This window comes from Caretta caretta, chromosome 1, assembly GCF_965140235.1.
Source record: "Caretta caretta isolate rCarCar2 chromosome 1, rCarCar1.hap1, whole genome shotgun sequence".
Classification (NCBI taxonomy): Eukaryota; Metazoa; Chordata; order Testudines; family Cheloniidae; genus Caretta; species Caretta caretta.
The window spans coordinates 116,475,088-116,492,416 of record NC_134206.1 but is presented as its reverse complement, the minus strand read 5'-3'; the positions used below and the strand labels follow the sequence as shown (position 1 = coordinate 116,492,416).

Genomic DNA, 17,329 nt, shown 5'->3' with positions numbered 1-17,329 from the left:
CATATATCACATTGGTAGATGTGCAAGTGAACGAGTTCCTGATAGCGTGGCTGATGTGATTAGGCCCTATGATGGTGTCCCCTGAATAGATATGTGGACACAGTTGGCAACGGGCTTTGTTGCAAGGATAGGTTCCTGGGTTAGTGGTTCTATTGTGTGGTGTGTGGTTGCTGGTGAGTATTTGCTTCAGGTTGGGGGGCTGTCTGTGTTTCTAAATCTTGTTCCCAGTATGACATTTGACCACTTTATACACAGGTATTTGAATACACTCAGGGGCAGCTAGACACTAGGGGCTAGTGGAGCTAAGCCTCACTAGTAATGCTGTAGCTGGCAGTGGTAGCAGAACGTACCATGTTCAGTATCTGTAGTGTTGCTGTTGTACCGTGGATCCAATATCACCTACGGCCACTGGGTGGACTTGTGGTAAGGCTCCCGCCCTGCCAAGAGTCTCTACAGCCCATGTGTTTTAGGGACCATGTGCAGAGCAGGAGAAATAGTCCTATGAGAGGCTAATTCAGTTGAGCCCCACAGTCTTGGAGGACAGGCCCGCTGGCATGTCCTTCCTGCTTCTTCTGCTTTTGCTTCTCAAAACCCAGCAAGTGGTTTCTGAGCTGGGGGAGGATTTTGAGTCTGGAAAGGGGATGGGGTTGTGTTCTGAGACGGGACAACCATGTGTGTGGATGAGGATGTTCTGGTTGTGAGGGGGCAGAGGATTCAGAACTAAGGGGGTGTTTCCGAGCTCTGGAGAGATTAAGTAGGAAGGGATGGTACAGGCTCTCAGCTTGGTGAAAAGTAGAGTGAGGGAGGCTGAGCCTGTGGGATTCAGGTGGGAGGGGTTTCTGAGCGGGATGGGAGCGGATTGCATTGGAAAGGGTTGGAGAGGTTCTGAGCTGTAACGGCTGCCTTGGCAAGGTTGAGAGCAAGGTGGAAAGGGAGCCATTTGGATGTATGCAGTGGAGCTAACAGTAGTGGAAGATGGTAGGATAAGAGCGCTAGCCTGGAGGGGAAGAGGTTGGGAATGAAAGAAAGCAGTAAAGGGCCAAAGAGGGTAAATACTGTTTTCCCCACCCTTATTGGAACATGGCCCGGTCTTGTATTCTGAAAGGATGTGGGGATGGGGAAAATAGGAGGCATCTCTTTTTCTTCCTATTTTCCCACCACTTTCCTCTGTGTCCCCAAACACTTCCCTGTCACTCCCACCTATTTACTCCTCAGCCAGCTTATTTTTTCACTTGGAAAATATGGGCCACCTGCAGTGATATGGGGGTGAGAATCTGGTATTTGCAGTCTCATCCCTTATTTTTAGAACCAGTTGCCACTGCCCATTATTTATTACTGGTGTGCTAGATTTAGGTGTCTATTAGTCTTCCTCAATATTGTGCACGCTATTCTTTTCCTGATCCAGAAGCCAGTACTATTACCTCACCAATGTCTTAGTACTCTTTATGATTGGAATTGTACTTATACCGATGTCACTGTATTGTCCTTTCCATTCATAAATTTTGTCTCGTTAGGATCTGTAGAATCTTTTAAAGTATAGTGCTACTTCCCATCTTCTGTGTCTAACTTGTCCTTCCTATGTAGGTTGTAGCTGGGTGCTATGGAATCTCATTGACTTTTGCCATATCACTATGCTTTAGAAATGCTTATATCCTGATCCTCTGCCACTGCCAGACATTCTAGTTAATCTATGCTTGTTTTTAAGTTTTCTGACTCCCTCTGCCTCAATACCCTATGTGCCCACCTGCCAGGGAAATCGCTCTGTCGTTAAGAGCAAACCTCAGTTCGTGTGCAGTTAGTATTTTGCATTTATGATGGACTTCCTTTAGTCAGAATTATTATGGTACGAATAGGTGAAAAGGTTAAGGAGCTTATTGCGGGTTAGTTTAGAGTTAGTCCTTACTTTTCGTAGTTAGACTCTATTTCCTTAGTTTCTAATACACAAACAAAGATACTCAAACTCTGCAGCCTATGGGCTGATAACAGATTTGAAGCTGCAGCAAAGCAAAGACATTTCTTAAGTTTATCTGTGTGACCCCTAAAGAATATTATGTCTCATTACACTATTCACTTCCCCATCATCTCCAAGCTGGATGCTACCCTTCTCCTTGTAATATCTTTCAGTGTGACCAAGTTCCTGATTTAAGAAATAAAACGATTCCATCCGTTCCCAGCAGCTAAGGTTAAAGATATGCACTAAGTTCTAAATCTTAGCTGCTGACGCTCTCTTGACCTTTGATCTTCCTTAGCACTGCTAAGTTTGATGGGACCATGCCAAGCCGAATTCTGTAACCCATGAGTTGGTTAATATACTCCCATTTCTCATCCAGACAGCCAACAGAGGTAAAAAAGGCAGCAGGGCAACAAATGCTGTCTCCTGCAAATGCTCTGTAATAAATTGCTCTTTCAGTAGTGTAGAAGACAGATTTTTCTTTCTTTTGCTTTTTTCCTCCTTTGCTCAGAAGTCACCAATGGGAAGCTTGCTTTCCCACCTGGCCCCAGCTGACTGTGACCATAAATTTGCCTGTGCAGTGCCTGTTTACGGGTCGCTGACGAACACGGAGACGGGTGCGTTTTGTAAGCACCGGGTAGATAATTATGGTAATTGATGTTTGGAGCTGCTAGCTCCTAGGAGCATAGGGTCTTTCTCCCAGTGAGGCCCTGCTCCATGTTATCAGTCCAGCCCATAATTAAATATCACTCTTTTACAATATGTTTCAGGCCCTTAATGAGTCTAAAGCAGAAATAGTCACCTCTTTCCCCTCTGAGCTTTATTTGCTTGTTATTAAACAATGTTATTGAGCTGCCTTCTTTCTCTGTGTTGCCAAACCTGCATCATTTCCGTTTTATAATTGCACAATTAGAGTCAGTGTTTTGCTTTCATATATCAGCAAGACCTGCTTCGGGGGGTGGGGGAGGAATCAGGTGTTCACAGACAACTCAAATGCATCTTATTTTCATTAACTACCAGATTTTGCAAAATGGGAAGCTATTTATCATGATCTGTTTCTACTACCAGCCACCCCCACCACCCTATTCTTATGACTTTCTCTCTGACCTTGTGCTGTATTGTGAAGGGTCCAATTTGCTCATTGTTACTTGCTTGCATAATTCTGTGCACTTCCCCCACCATCTTTTTTTCTCTCCCAAGCAAAATCCAGTCATTTATATTCTGAGGCTAAATGGTATTCTTCCCCCACTCCCGCCTCCCAAAAGCTGGCAAGCTCTCTAACACTAGTAATTCCTTCTAACAAATTTCCACAGGCACCCCTCCCCTACACTTGCACACGCACACACACTCTCTTTCTGACACACACTCTCGCATGCACACCCTTAAGCTGCTCTAAGCAGTGTATTAAGTAGCTGAAGAAAATCCATTCACATTCTGCTGTGTCGCTTTCTTCTCAAGTCATGAACCCATCACAGACTTTTTCTAGCTGTAGGTTGCCACGGTGAAGATTTACAATGCCAGTTATTCATACATCTGCCTTCTCTTTTTTCCCCCCTTATTCTTAAATCCCTTGGGCGAGGGCAACCTTGATACTGAGACTCGTAAAATTCATGCAGGCTTATCATCCTTGGTGAAGGCTTCAGGCATGCATTACCGTATCCAACTGCCTGCTCACCGCCATGACAGAACTAGGCCTATAGCTTTGATTTTTAACAGGGGAAAAAATGTATTGTTTTGCTAAACAGAAGAAAAAGCTTAAATGTTTTGAAAAAAAACAACCATTATCTGTTTTTCTTAATGATTTTTAAATTTGTTTTAATTACTTTGTTGAAACCAAAATGTTTTTTTTAAGTACCCCTTAATTTGTGTGGAATAGTATTCTGAACGTCCAATCACTATGCAGTGTGCAAGTACAGTGTTAATACAGCCTCTGAACTCCACAGCAAACTAATGAATACAACAAACCGGGGATTCATTTCACATGTGAATTTTAAAGTCTTTTCCTTATTTTTTCCCCCATGTATGTATTTTTTATTTTATTTTAACTATGCTGGTTCTATGATCATAAAATGTAAAACTTCCTTGGAGGAGGTCAGTATATATATATTCTGCAAATTAAAAAAAATCAAATTGCAAATCTTTAGTTACAAAGTCAGAAGCTAAATATTGAGATTGCAAAGATGCAAATCCGTGTGATTATAATCTTGATAAGATCATCATTTGCTACAACATTAACTACGTTTTTATATTTGTCAGTTCCCCTAAATTGCTGGAGCCGAGGGAAGTTTGAGAAAGAACATAGGTTTAGGAGATGGAGGTTTGTGTTTTTGTTTTGGGGTTTTATATATAAGGACACAATCCTACAAAGCATTTTGCAGAATGGGAGCGTAAGACTTTTCTAGTTACGCTTTCAAGTTGTTGGACATTGTGTTTAAGGGAAACAGATTGCAGCTGCTTTATTGTTCCCTGAGATAGATATGAGTGGTAGCCTATCATCCAAAGGAGGTAGTTTTTTAAAATTTAAATTTACTGAATATTTTGAAATGTCTCATGATTTTATGAAGTTGAGCAATACAACTTAGCTATGATCATCCTGAAAATCTTTAAAATAAATTATGACTGTACAAGTGGGACCAGCATATTTTAATAGCTAAATGTAAAAGTCAAAGATATGAAGCTAGATGCTCTTTCAATAGATTCATGTGAACATGGTAAGTTTTTCTTAAAAACTGTGACTCATGATTTCAGAAGGAAGTAGAGTAGCTTTGAAGGCACAAAAATGTGCAAAGGAGATGAAACCATATGTCCTTTGAGGAATCGCACCCCATTATTCTTATCCTTTTTCCCCCCATTTGCGTTTTATTGTTGCTTTAAATGTTTCAAAACTGTTTAAACCATTAGGCTGTCAAAAATGTCTTTTCAATTTCAGATCCATATCTGCTGACACTTTAAGACAGTTACACCAGAAAAGGCGGCTTGTGTTGATGTTACTCAGTCAGCACTAAGTTGTCACTCCTGCTGTCTCACTTCAGTATGATAGTGATGTCCACCCTCGTTGGTACCACCGTCCACCAGAGTTGAGGTTACATCCCCATTTTCATTAGGAACCACGGTTTACAAGAGTTTAGAACTTGGCCACAAAGAGCCACATTCTTCAAGAGGCCTCCACTCAACCTGTCATTTTGCACCCAGTCATTTGTGGAGAAACTTTTCCAGGGTGAAATAGTAACATTAGAAATCTAATAATCTGAATGATGAGTTTCACAGGCACAAAACTGAAGTCTACATCGGTAGTTTAGACATTTCTACATATGAGCAAGGGAATAGTAGGAATATCGTGTTTCCAAAAATATATATGTTAAAAAATTCTTTGGGATAAATAGTTCACTCCTTCTGGCCAAGGGAAGTACGTATATTGCATCTTTGTATTCTAGACTTATGCTTCTGGAGGAGGGCAGGCAGTGTTTGCATTGGAGGATATAGACACTTTATGTAACCCAGGGTCCGTGTGTGTGTTACGTGTCCTTGTCTGCACCTGGATGCAGAGGAAGAGAGTCTGTTGAAGCCCCAAATACAGATCCTGGATCTTTAGCTCAAGCAGTAGAAAGACTCATGCTTTTTATCTTTGAAGGTCTCTGGTTTGGCCAAGAGGACAGCTGACACATTTGCACCATGACAACCTCCTCCTAGCAGACTATTTTGGACTGGGACCCTTCAGCAGAATCATCTGAAGCTGACAGAAATGCTGAGTAAATTTGGCCCTTATTTTAAATTAAATGTTGCAGGTCTTTAACAGGTGTTCCCATGGGTACTTGCATTAAGTGTTAAGATTTCTTTGTCCCAAATGGCTTGGGGGTTCCTCTGAGGTTATCTCCCTATCACATTGTCTAAGGCATCTGTGTTCTGCCCGTCACACAATGTTCCCCTTCACTTTGGTGATCCCACCAGAGTTACTTCTGTCTTTGGCTGTGTGTGTGTGTGTGTTAACCCACCCAAGACCCCGCCATTCAAATATCTTATGTGAACAAACCATTCTGGTTTGTGGTTCACAGGGCCATCTGAGAAGCATGTGAGATTATCAGTGTAGAGCTCAAATGTACTGTTAAAATAAGACTTTCTCTATGATCATGTAATGTAGAATGACTCCTGAGTGGTAAGGAGAGAAGTATGAGGTAGGGACACAGGAAAATGACTGTACTGCACCTTTACGTGGCGGGGGGAATTTGACTGGCTGGCCGAATGCAGGAAACCATGCTTTATGGCTGGGTCGGGGGGGAGGAAAGAGCGGAAAACTGCTGCAAAAGGGGACTAGGGGCCAACGTGGTGATGCTGACTCATCCCCTGGGACCCAGATGGGTGGGAGAGTTTAAAAGGGGCAGCCACATGAAGCAGCACTGCCTGTGTGTTTTTCATCATTTATATGGTATTCTATGTAATAGGGAAATGTTTAATTTTAAAAAGTGCCTTTCCCACCCATGTAAATATTATGTCAGATTTTTAGTATACAGTATGTGTAAACTGGATATGTTGCAGTTAGGTGGTTATTTTTTTGTTTAACATTGAATGTTCAAGTTAATCATTTTATGTAGAAGTTGAGCATTTCTCCATGGAGTTTAACCATAAAAATATAAAATAGTTTTCTGTTTTCAATGAGCTGACATACAGCATCAATTGTATCTTCAGTACATAATTTGGAATGTTACTTTTTTGGGGGTCTACATTAGTTTTTTTAAAAAGCAATGTGTATATACAAGATGGGGAGAGGGGTTTCTGGTGGCAACAGAAGCTCAAGTAGCCACATGATTGTTATGGTGTCATTGGATGTTTGATGAACCTTTTGTTTACAATATGGATGGCCGCTAGTGTTGAACATTAGGTCTACTGGCCTTCTGACAGATTTGTGGTGCAACTTCATCAGCAAACAACCCAGGTCAGATTGCAGATTTCCCACATAAGGAAAATATTAACGATATTTTTTTTTATTTGTGGCTAATTCAAATTTTGAAATTTGGATTTAGAAGACAGAATTTGTTAATCCTAAAACTAGAACCCTTATTTACCATTATGCCAAAGATCTGTAAACAGTGATCACTGGTTAATTTTGGTAAATGTACCTTTTAGTCCATCCTGTAAATCTTTAAGGATATATGAAAGTGTAGTAAGATTTGATAAAGTCCTACACAGTTCGTCTCATCTCTGAGTAGCTTGGCAGTATCTTGTGCTGTATGCATTGTTGAGATAGTAAAGGCTACAAAACAGGAGCACTGAATCAATTCCATTAAATTATACTGAGCCCAGAAGACCGGCACCACTTCAATGGCTGTCTCATATAATCTTTTAAAATTTATTATGAGTCCAAAAATGTCTTCTTGTCTTAAAATAAAAATAGTAATAGTAAACCAAAAACAACATTAAAGAATTTTTAGTTTGAACTTAAAAAAGCAAGGCAATTTAGTATTAGGCTACTTCATCCTCAATTCCTGTGGTTATAGCCATTGCATACCTCTTGCTAGTTATGTTGCAATCACTAAGAACAACAGGCATATACTTCAGAACAAAATGTTAGCTTTCATTCTTCTGGTTTTGGTATGTTACACCCTATGGTTCTCTGACATAGTGTTTTGTCAATATCTGAATGTTTATAGAGGGTTGCCTGGCCTACTTAGGTTTGTGCATGTTTGGAAGTAATTACTTGTGTCTTCAGTATTAACTTTGCCAGAGAGTTTCTCCGACATCCTTCAAGGTGAGGCTTAAGAATTTGTTTTCATGTTTAATTTTATGTTGTTTTGAGGTGCTGTGTTGCTTTGTTGATCTCATTCTGGTAGATGGGTAATTGGAATTCTTGTGTTGGCTCCCACTCCGGGATTTTTTGGGGCAGGTTGCCTTTGGGCATCGTCATCTGCCTACCATAAATAAAAATCTATTATTATTAAGGTCTCTAATTTCTTTTTTACTTTTCCAGATTTCAAAACGTAATCTTAGAGTAGTACTGTCACTGTCATCATGATACTGTGGATCTATTTTTATAGCCCTTGAGATACTGGCGACCAATGTTAAAACTGCAGAGTTAAGGGAGATTCATATATTTGGGGCCAGATCTTGCAAACTTTACACAAATAAGACGTGATTCTTCATTGTCCTTCATACTGTATAGCCATTTCTAGCTCTGCAAAGTGGGTGTTAATGCTACCAGTTCAGAATCGTTCTACTAATATATCCACTTTGTACATGGTGCCAAGCATGGAAGTACCTGGCCATAGTTCTTACTCCTGTGAACTGACCCACTGAAGCTGATTTTCCCTTTCCCCAGACTTCTTTACTTTGTTCCAGAAGCATAAAGGGACTGTAAAAAAGAAGGAGAGAACCCTTACGGAATATCTGCCAGCTGGTATTTCAGTGGGAGGGTGCTTATAAGCCAGGCCCCTTCCAAGTCCCGGTGCAGAGGCGTGTCAGGGGCAAACCGTGGTTGAGGACTGTGGCTGGAGTGCTGCTGTCTACTGCCCGTGGCCCTCTATGGGCCACAAAAAGTAGGAGTGTAAGTTCAGGGCAGTTGACCATGGAGGTTGAGTCCAGGATATGGGGAGCACTGTCCCCACCCCTGCATGCATGTACTGAACAGAAAATAGTGCTTATTGACTTCAATGTGTTTACTCACATGAATAAAGACTACTTGAATGCCTAAGGTTTGAAGGAACAGGCTCTGAGATTGAACGCTCTTTACAGCAGGAACCATGTATTATGTCTTTTAAAGCAAGACACATACCTCTGGTTCTGAATCAAAAATAATGATGACATATGCCATTTCCCCTGCACATTCATACAATCAGAATGTCTACACTGTCTGACTTTTTTTACATATAGAATTTATTTTTGTCCTGGAATCCCCTAAAAGATGATTAGCCATATACTTCTGTGCTTGAAATTACATTTAGTAAACAATGGGTGGCACTATCTTCAGGAAGAGATGATATACAGTTGCATTTTTGGCTGTATTTTCATTATTTGGGTTACACACTACACCCAGTAGAAGGGATATTTAAGTAGTGAAGGACTTACAGCATCGGTAATTAATAGGGTCCCATTATGTTAACTATCACGCAAGTTTAGGACATCTGAGATGCAAGATAAGAGATGAATAATTTGAAGTAATTTTCCTGTAATCATGCCAATCACTTCAGCAAAGTAGTTATTAAATGAAACAGTATTATGATGAATTATAGGACATCTATTGAATACCTTTTCTTATCATCTACTTATAGTGCCTGATGCTGAAAAGAGGCAAACATGTGAGAGCTCTTTCCCATTAAAATATGCACACTTCTTCCTGTAAATAATAGTTTGTTTAGCAAACCTTGATTTTTAATGAGGCCTGGAGACAGACTTGTACTAGTTCATGCTTCTTTTCTGCTCAAGAAGAAGAGGTTGTCTAGCTTTACCTTTTCTTTAAAGGTAGATATTAGCAAGTATGAGTCACCTTTGATGACAAGTAGTTCTTCTAGTTCAAATTTGCTGAAGTGATTAAATATTATTTATCTAATTAAATGCTCAAAACACATCATTATTGAAAGGAATAAATTTAGTGCATTTGTTGAGCAGTGTTAACTGAAATGTAACTGCACATCATTTGACTTTTTAACATTTTATTATGTCTAATAAGTCTTTCTGTGCTTAATTAAATCAACTTATTTTTTACACTTAATTTAACATGATTTCATTTTCGTTACAGAGTGTGGATCAGATACATAAAAACCAACTGTATACCCAAATTAGGCTTCTGCTATTCAGGTACTCTGTCACATTTCTTACATATCTAGTTGCTGTTGAGGATTAATTGGGTGATGGTGGGTTTTTTACAATATGTTTTTCCTTTTTGCTAAAGAAAGATTACTCATAATTGTGCTATTATTGGCTATTATAAATATGACTGAAAACATTTTTAAACCACAGAGTCATATAATGTTTGTATCCTTTGTAACAGGTTCTGAAAATCACCTTCCTTCCATTTTTTGTTCTCTTTGTATGGCGTTTTGGGTTTTGGGCAGAAATGGCAAATAGGGCTGTAAGATTAATTCTCCCTGACATGGTCACCCCAGCTTCTTATTGTAGGTTGAAAGAATAATGAGATCCAGGAATGTAGTGCTCTAACTCTTTAGAATGTATCCAGTGCTTGTACAGTACCACATATCTTATAACTAAAAGGCATTACAAATCATTCATTTTTCACTTTCTGAAGACTTCTGTATGCTTGTAGCTCTTCTCTAAACAGCCGCAAGAAATGTAAATGGAGAAAAAGAAGTTTAACTCTGTAAGCCTGATTCTGATATTACACTTGCCTTGTGCCAGGTAATACCATTGACTCCAATGGAATCACTGCTGGACTACAATAAAAGTATGTGAGATCAGCATCAGGCCCCGTACGTTTCCATATCAGTCTATGAGATTGCATTCTGGAAAAGGTCTTTTTAGGTTATTCTTTGGTTAACTTTTTCTTTTAAAACATGCTAGAGGAGACTATCTAGCCAGAAGCTAAAGAAAAGAAAGTCAACTTCAATGGAGGGGAGATTTTGATGTGTCATTTATGCTCATCTAGCCAGAAAACAATTTTCTCCTATATATCTGAATATTGTGAGTAAAGCTCACAAGTATTACAAGTATTAGAAAAAAGAAAAGGAGGACTTGTGGCATCTTAGAGACTAACAAATTTATTTGAGCATAAGCTTTCGTGAGCTACAGCTCACTTCATCAGATGCATCAGTTACATCCAATGAAGTGAGCTGTAGCTCACGAAAGCTTATGCTCAAATAAATTGGTTAGTCTCTAAGGTGCCACAAGTTCTCCTTTTCTTTTTGCGGATACAGACTAACACGGCTGCTACTCTAAAACCAAGTATTAGAAATACTCTTCCAATGAGACATGCAGTGGATTTTTGATATTCTCTAGATTTTAGCTAAAATAAAAACAAATAGGATATATTCCCATATGTGTGAGCTTGCACAAATACATTATTACTTACATACACGGTATGTACTGTATGAAATATGATATATTTATGCCAGTAGTTGCTACAAATACCCACTTCTGCAGATACAGAAGACTGCAGAACACTTGGCTTGAATTCCCCAGAGCAAATGTTCATCATCACAAATTTGGCCAAAGGATTTTTTTTCATTACCCTCAAACATTTCCTTTCACCTCCAACCTCAAGGCAGGGCCATCACTTTCCCTTCAGAGCAGTGAATATAAAGACATGGGGCCATCAGGGCTGGCTGTGCCTGACCCCGAGGGCCCTTCTGTCAATCACCGCCTCCCCATCTCTGCTCTCTTTCACACTAGGCAGCTGTACCCATCGCTGTCAACCAGGTAACAACCAGCAAACAATAGAGGCCTGAATGCCTGGTCTAGACACTCTTTTAGCCACTTATTTGCTGCTCTTGGCAGCTGTTGAAGCATAAATAAGCAGTTTGTAATCAGAAAGCTGACATCATCGCAGCTCAGCTGAGAGGGGGAATTGTTCCTGTGCACTGAGCAGCTTCTCGACCCCCCCCCCCGCCCCATTTTGTGACAACAGAAGCTCGGGTGGGGATACAGATTTGTGCCGTACTAAGCTGGCTTTTCTTTTTATTTACAGAGTACAATTGATATAGGTCTGTCAGTCTCAAGGAAAACCACACACACAACAAATGGCTGGTGTTTGGTTTGCAGCTAAACAAACTTCAAGGAATAATTTCATAAATGTTTAAAATGTGTGGTAGACCTCACCTGGAAATACATGCTAAGGTGGTTTCCTTCCCATCCAGAAAGTGCTTTGAAATGTATATTGCTGAAGACATTTGAAAGGATATTTCTGAGAGATAGTGGCTATACAACTGGGCAGATCAGGAGAGGTTGTCGTCTTTCCCAATGTGTATATCTATCTTTTCCTTTTGAAGAAGAGTGCCGGGGGAGGGGTTGTTACTGGAGTTGAGTGAATAATTTGCAGCACTATGTATCAGATTAATCTCTCTATGCCTTTTGTTTCTGCTCATGGAATACCCAAGTGCAGATCTCAAGTCACTACAAGTATTTGTTGTTCAGAAACCTATATGATACATATTTAAAACTTTTTTTGTTTTACTTTTTGATTTGGCCAAGTTCAATATGCCAATTTGATACTCAGTATTTGAAATTCAAGTTGGGTTCCTTAGTTATGACAGGTGAGGGAAGTCACGTGATATTGTTTCTGGTCCCTAATTGGATGAGTGTGATAGCATATCCAATGCAAATATTTGCACGTGCAAATTTAGAATTAAGTTTTCACAGATACTTGCACACAGGACTCTCAAATTAACTTTCTGTGAATGCTAATGCTGCTAAAACACGATAGTTCAAATATTAATGGAAAGTGAACACAGAAGTGCCATGAGCATAGATGAATTCCTTTTTTAAAAAATCAGGGAAATATTTATGGCAAATTCTTTGCAGTATTTATCCAGTTCTGCTCTTTTCTTGCCATGCTCATTTAATTTTGAGAACAATAGTGCTTTCATGCAATGTGGAACAGCGACGGTAACTGGCTGTCTAAAATATCATTTTAAAATATAAAGTTTACAATCTGAAGAGCCTTCGTAGCAGTTTGTCAATGGAAAAGTAAAGCGCAGCATGCAACCTTTAAAAGACATAATCCATACCATTCCCCAGTCTTTCCCTTGTGTTTCATGTAGTCCATTCTGTTGCTGACTGTAGGACGAACGGAAAAAAAGCAAATTTGTTTCCAATTATTATTTATTTATTTGTATGCACATTATGAATGCAATCACTGGGGGAAGTTCAGCCTTCCCATTTTAGTGGAGCAGAGCGCAGCTTCCATCAGAGATGCTCCAGCACCTGCAAGAGTCTGATTCAAATGCCTGTTGGCTGATGGAGGCAGCATTAATGCCCAAGTGTCTGCAGGGTTCGCTAACTCTCTGAAATATTTTCAGGTAGCTCAGTCCATCTCCGGTTTCAACAAGAGAGAAGCCCAGTTGAACAAAAATATTGACTTTATATCTCCCAAAGGCTTTCTAGTATTTGTTTGCTATAAGTAGCTCATGATTTAGAGTACAAAGGCATTTCCAGAATGCATGTTTAACAAAATGACATAGCAGATAATTGAAATTTATTTGCAATTTTCAAACTACAATAAACACAATTCTCCTTTTCTTTCATTAATAATCGCACAGCTAATGCATAACAATCCCTCTGCAGCTTTTACAAGCAAACTTGAGCTGCTGTGTTGTAATAGCTGGAAAAGTTAATGTAGCTTGAACAAGGTTCCTAATTGTCCCTGTCTCTGTCATATTTGTCTACTTGAATGGTCCTAAATACCACAGCGATTAATTACTACAGAGCAGGTATTACAAGATGTTATCATCCTTCCCCAACTGTCTGGGTGAATGGAGAGAGAGGCAGTAGATTGTTACAGTGTTTCATCTTTGCACTTCCTGTAAGGCACTTTAACCAGAAGATTTAATGTGTCAAAGTTAACTGCGTTCTCTAGCAGATATTCACATTCTAATTAAAGATTAAGAACGCAGTACATTACACTGTGATTTGTCATACATGGCTTGTTAAATAGGAAACCTACCGGGATTCCCTAACATTTTATAAACATTATGCAGGGCTTTTAACATGGGCAAAGCAAAAGATTATTCAGCTGCTCTGCAGAGTAGAAGGCAGGTCAAAGCCCCCCACAAATAAATAAATAACAAAACTCAGGCAGTTTTCAAACTGGAATTCTGTTGAGATTTTGTTTAAACTATTTACCTTCTTTTATATATATATATTGGGCCTTAATTATTCCTTGGCATTTTTCAACTTTTGCTGTCAGCTATGTAGATTGAGGTAGGAAGTCTTTGTTTGAATTAGAGTAGCAAAGGCAGGAAGAAAGATGAAACAGTTTTTCAATATGCAGAATGTGCTTTCAGCTGATTCTAGCAGTGCTGAATGGCGTACCACTTCCAGTATTAGTGGCAGAGGACTGGTTCACATTCTTTGATTGCCTGAGGAATAAATTAATGAGGTTACTGGAGACACAGAACATTTGCATATTCACGGATGCTTATTAGGTATAAAGTGAATGCCAGGTGCATTGAATTTTGGGAATACTCGCTTCTTTTTTTTCCACAAAGGAGGGAGGTCCTATGACAAGAAGTAGCATTTATAAAAAATCAAGATTCATTCAATTCAGACAAAGCTTCCCTTATAAGATGTATATCAGAATAAATATGATACAGTATGAAACTGGAGAATAGCTAAGAGCATCTTACTCAAGACAATAGTTAATCCAACTACTATTGTTATTACTAAGAAGAAATACAAACACAGTTGTTACAAGACAAAGGGGGGGGGTATTTTTGCGCTCTACTCCTTGTGGATTTCTGGCTTTAAAGAACCAAAGGAGTACACAGTATGTGTTTGAAGTTACCTTCCAAAATGTCCATGTATTAATTTTAAAGTACCAATTTTCTAGTACATATTACTGAAAATCTCAAGCTCAGCCTACAAAGCAAGGAAGATTGAATTCTAAAACGGTCTGACCATTTCTCCAAGGGGTGTATGTACATAGTGGCATTGTTGTCAGTGATTTCCATCAGTGTTGTGTAAAAGATTTGTATTGCATCTCATTATTCTTGGAAGTTATCTTTGTTTGTTTGGGATCGTTATCCCCTTTGCATTCTCAATATTCTTTAATATTTTTGTCCTCTTCTTTACCCCTCAGTACATTATAGAGCATAACATGAACACTGCTTCTTTTAGCATGGAAATATCTGTAAATTGAACCCATGTATATTGTTTGTTTTATTTTTATACAGGCATCTACATGTAAGTATAATACAGGCATATGCACGCGCACACACACATAGATACATATACAAAATAAAATTACTGGTATCACCTAGTTCCAAGTAACTGGTGTAGCAAAATCAAGCAGTGATAAGTGTTTAATTAGGATAGTAATATGTATTTACAAACAGGCTACATTCTGCCCCTTTTTTCACAGACTACTGTGTGCAACTTCTCTTTCCTTGTTGTTACACTGTGTTGATCGCTGCCCTGCGTCTGCAAATCCTATTTGAAAATCTCATTTGCAGCATAACTGACAACAAAGGCATTACATGGTATATATCCTGCATATTCTGCAGACTATTCCTTGTCTTCATAAGTTATTTCTAACTTCTAATGCAAACATTTTGAGATCATTTGATGATTTTTATATATATTAATAGTCTGCAAAATTAAGAGTGTAATTAAATAAATGGCTCCTTCCTTGAAAGTGCAAAGTGGCATGCATTAGATTAGTGGTACATAAAGCAGATGTTTTTTCTAGGCCTTTCCTTGGATGCTGTAGTAAGAAGGGAGTTAAACAAAACATTAAATTTGTAAAGGACTCTGAGGTACAAAACCTGTCACTGTAAGACACAAAAATACTCTTTAGATGTATATTTTCTCTGTATTTGTTTTTCAAACAATAATTCGAATGTATTTTTAAAAAACAATAAGATAAATGTTGATCGTGTTTAAGTCACTCAAAGCAGCTTCTGAATAATTATATGTAAAATGACCTATTATGTATTTATTGAAAATATTGTTTTGGAGAGAAAAGTGTATTTTTTTTTCAGAAAGGTCATTTCTGAAAACCTCCATTGTCACTGAATCACTAACGTCCAGGATTTTTTGCCATACACACAGCACAGATTTTTTTGATTATGTAGATTTTTTTTTCTACTGCAGTTTCATATGCAAAGCATGCATCACCCACATCCATGCTATCTCCTAAAGCAGTCATTCTGAAACCCAATCTGGGGACAGTGCAGACTAAATAAAATTTCATTTTGATTTGGCCTCCCGCTGAGAATGGGACTGCTTTGTTTCAGCCGACAGAACCAGCAAGCCAGAAAGGTATGTCCTGTTTTGCATGGCTGATGGTGTGACTTGAGTATCACAATCAGGCCGTTCATGCTCTCAGGGCTCGGCATCTCATCCACATCCTGTACTGTCTTTCTCTTTTCCTTTCCATTTGCTTTCCTTCTGTGCCGCCTGCCGTCTACCTGCAGGGCAAAGCTATGGTAGACCCTAACAGTATTGTTTACTTTGGCATATGTTTAATAGCTGCATGGCTGTTTGAGGGTTTTTGTTTGGGTTTTTTTTCCCTCCTGCCTCTTAGGTGTACGTGGGGGGTGGGAGGGGAGGGATTGGAGTTGGTGAGGGGGAGGGATGTTGTTTTTTTCATTACCCACATTCACTTTCCTTATTTTCTAGGTGTTGAATATACAAACACTGACTTAACGGAAAATTATGTAAGTACTGCTTGTAACGCTCCAGAGATTTTACCAGAAGATTTGTAATGCAGAATTTTATTGTAAAGCTGAAGAAGCATTTAACAGCTTTTAAGGACTTTAGTTTTCATAGCCCTTTTGAGCTGTTTAGGCAGAAAAGCAATCACCCATTACAGTTAGGGTAAAAAATAAAAGCACTCTTCAGAATGTGCCTAACTGTTCTGCCGTCTTCATATGTTTTATAGTATATTGTGATGGTTGGCTGAAAAAAATATCAGTAAATATGTCTCTGACTAAATATTAGTGTTCATCTGCAGCCAGCTCACATTCCAGAAGAAATTGTACAAAATGCCCGTTACTGCCTCTGCCCCATCTTTTGGAATAGGTATTGGCAATCAGGGAAACAACCTGCTGTTTTACACTCTGAAAGAGCTTCCAATATCATGGCAGGATACTTAGAGGTCTAGCTATGGCATGAACTCAGGTTTCAAGCACGGCGTTCTTCTGACAAATCTATGCTGTCCCTTAAATATAAATATTTTACAGAGAAAAAAAGTTTGTTTAAATTTTAGGATGACATTTATCTCAGTTGAAGTGCAATTTTTACCCTGATTAATGTATCTCTTTACAGCAATGTGCATATAATTATAACACTGAATGAAGCAAATAGAAGGATTCTGTCTCTAACGTTTAACCAAAAAAGACAAAGGTAGAGTATACAATAATACATAACACTGACATTATACAGAGTTTTACCTCTTCAAAGTGCTATGCAAAAGTTAACTTACTAGAATGCACAGCATCCCTTTGTGGTAGGTAAGATTAATAGTAATAATGTGTTCCATGAAATCCCTAGGTAAGATTATAACATACTTTGTGTAGGGCTGACAAGTTGTATTTCTAGCTCTTCCATGTTACTGCGTATACAATGCTTTCATCTTATGACCCAGTTCTTGTTTCAGTTTCTGACTTGTTTGGAATGGCTACTAGGAAAGGCTCTTGGCATCACTCTTTATATCCTCTTACTGCTGAGTTTTGTGACTAAAAGACTCACTTCTTTTTCTTTCAAAATATAACAATTATT

General features: G+C 38.8%; 1 long non-coding RNA gene across 1 annotated transcript in view; it reads left to right on the top strand.

The window, feature by feature from the left end:
- The window catches only part of LOC125639685 (uncharacterized), a 291,895-nt gene extending 281,668 nt beyond the window's left edge, over positions 1–10,227 (top strand). Inside the window, exon 4 of the long non-coding RNA XR_012669230.1 lies at positions 9,678–10,227. This is a non-coding gene — a long non-coding RNA (uncharacterized LOC125639685). The remainder of the gene's footprint in view (positions 1–9,677) is intronic.
- The last annotated feature ends 7,102 nt before the right edge of the window (positions 10,228–17,329 follow it).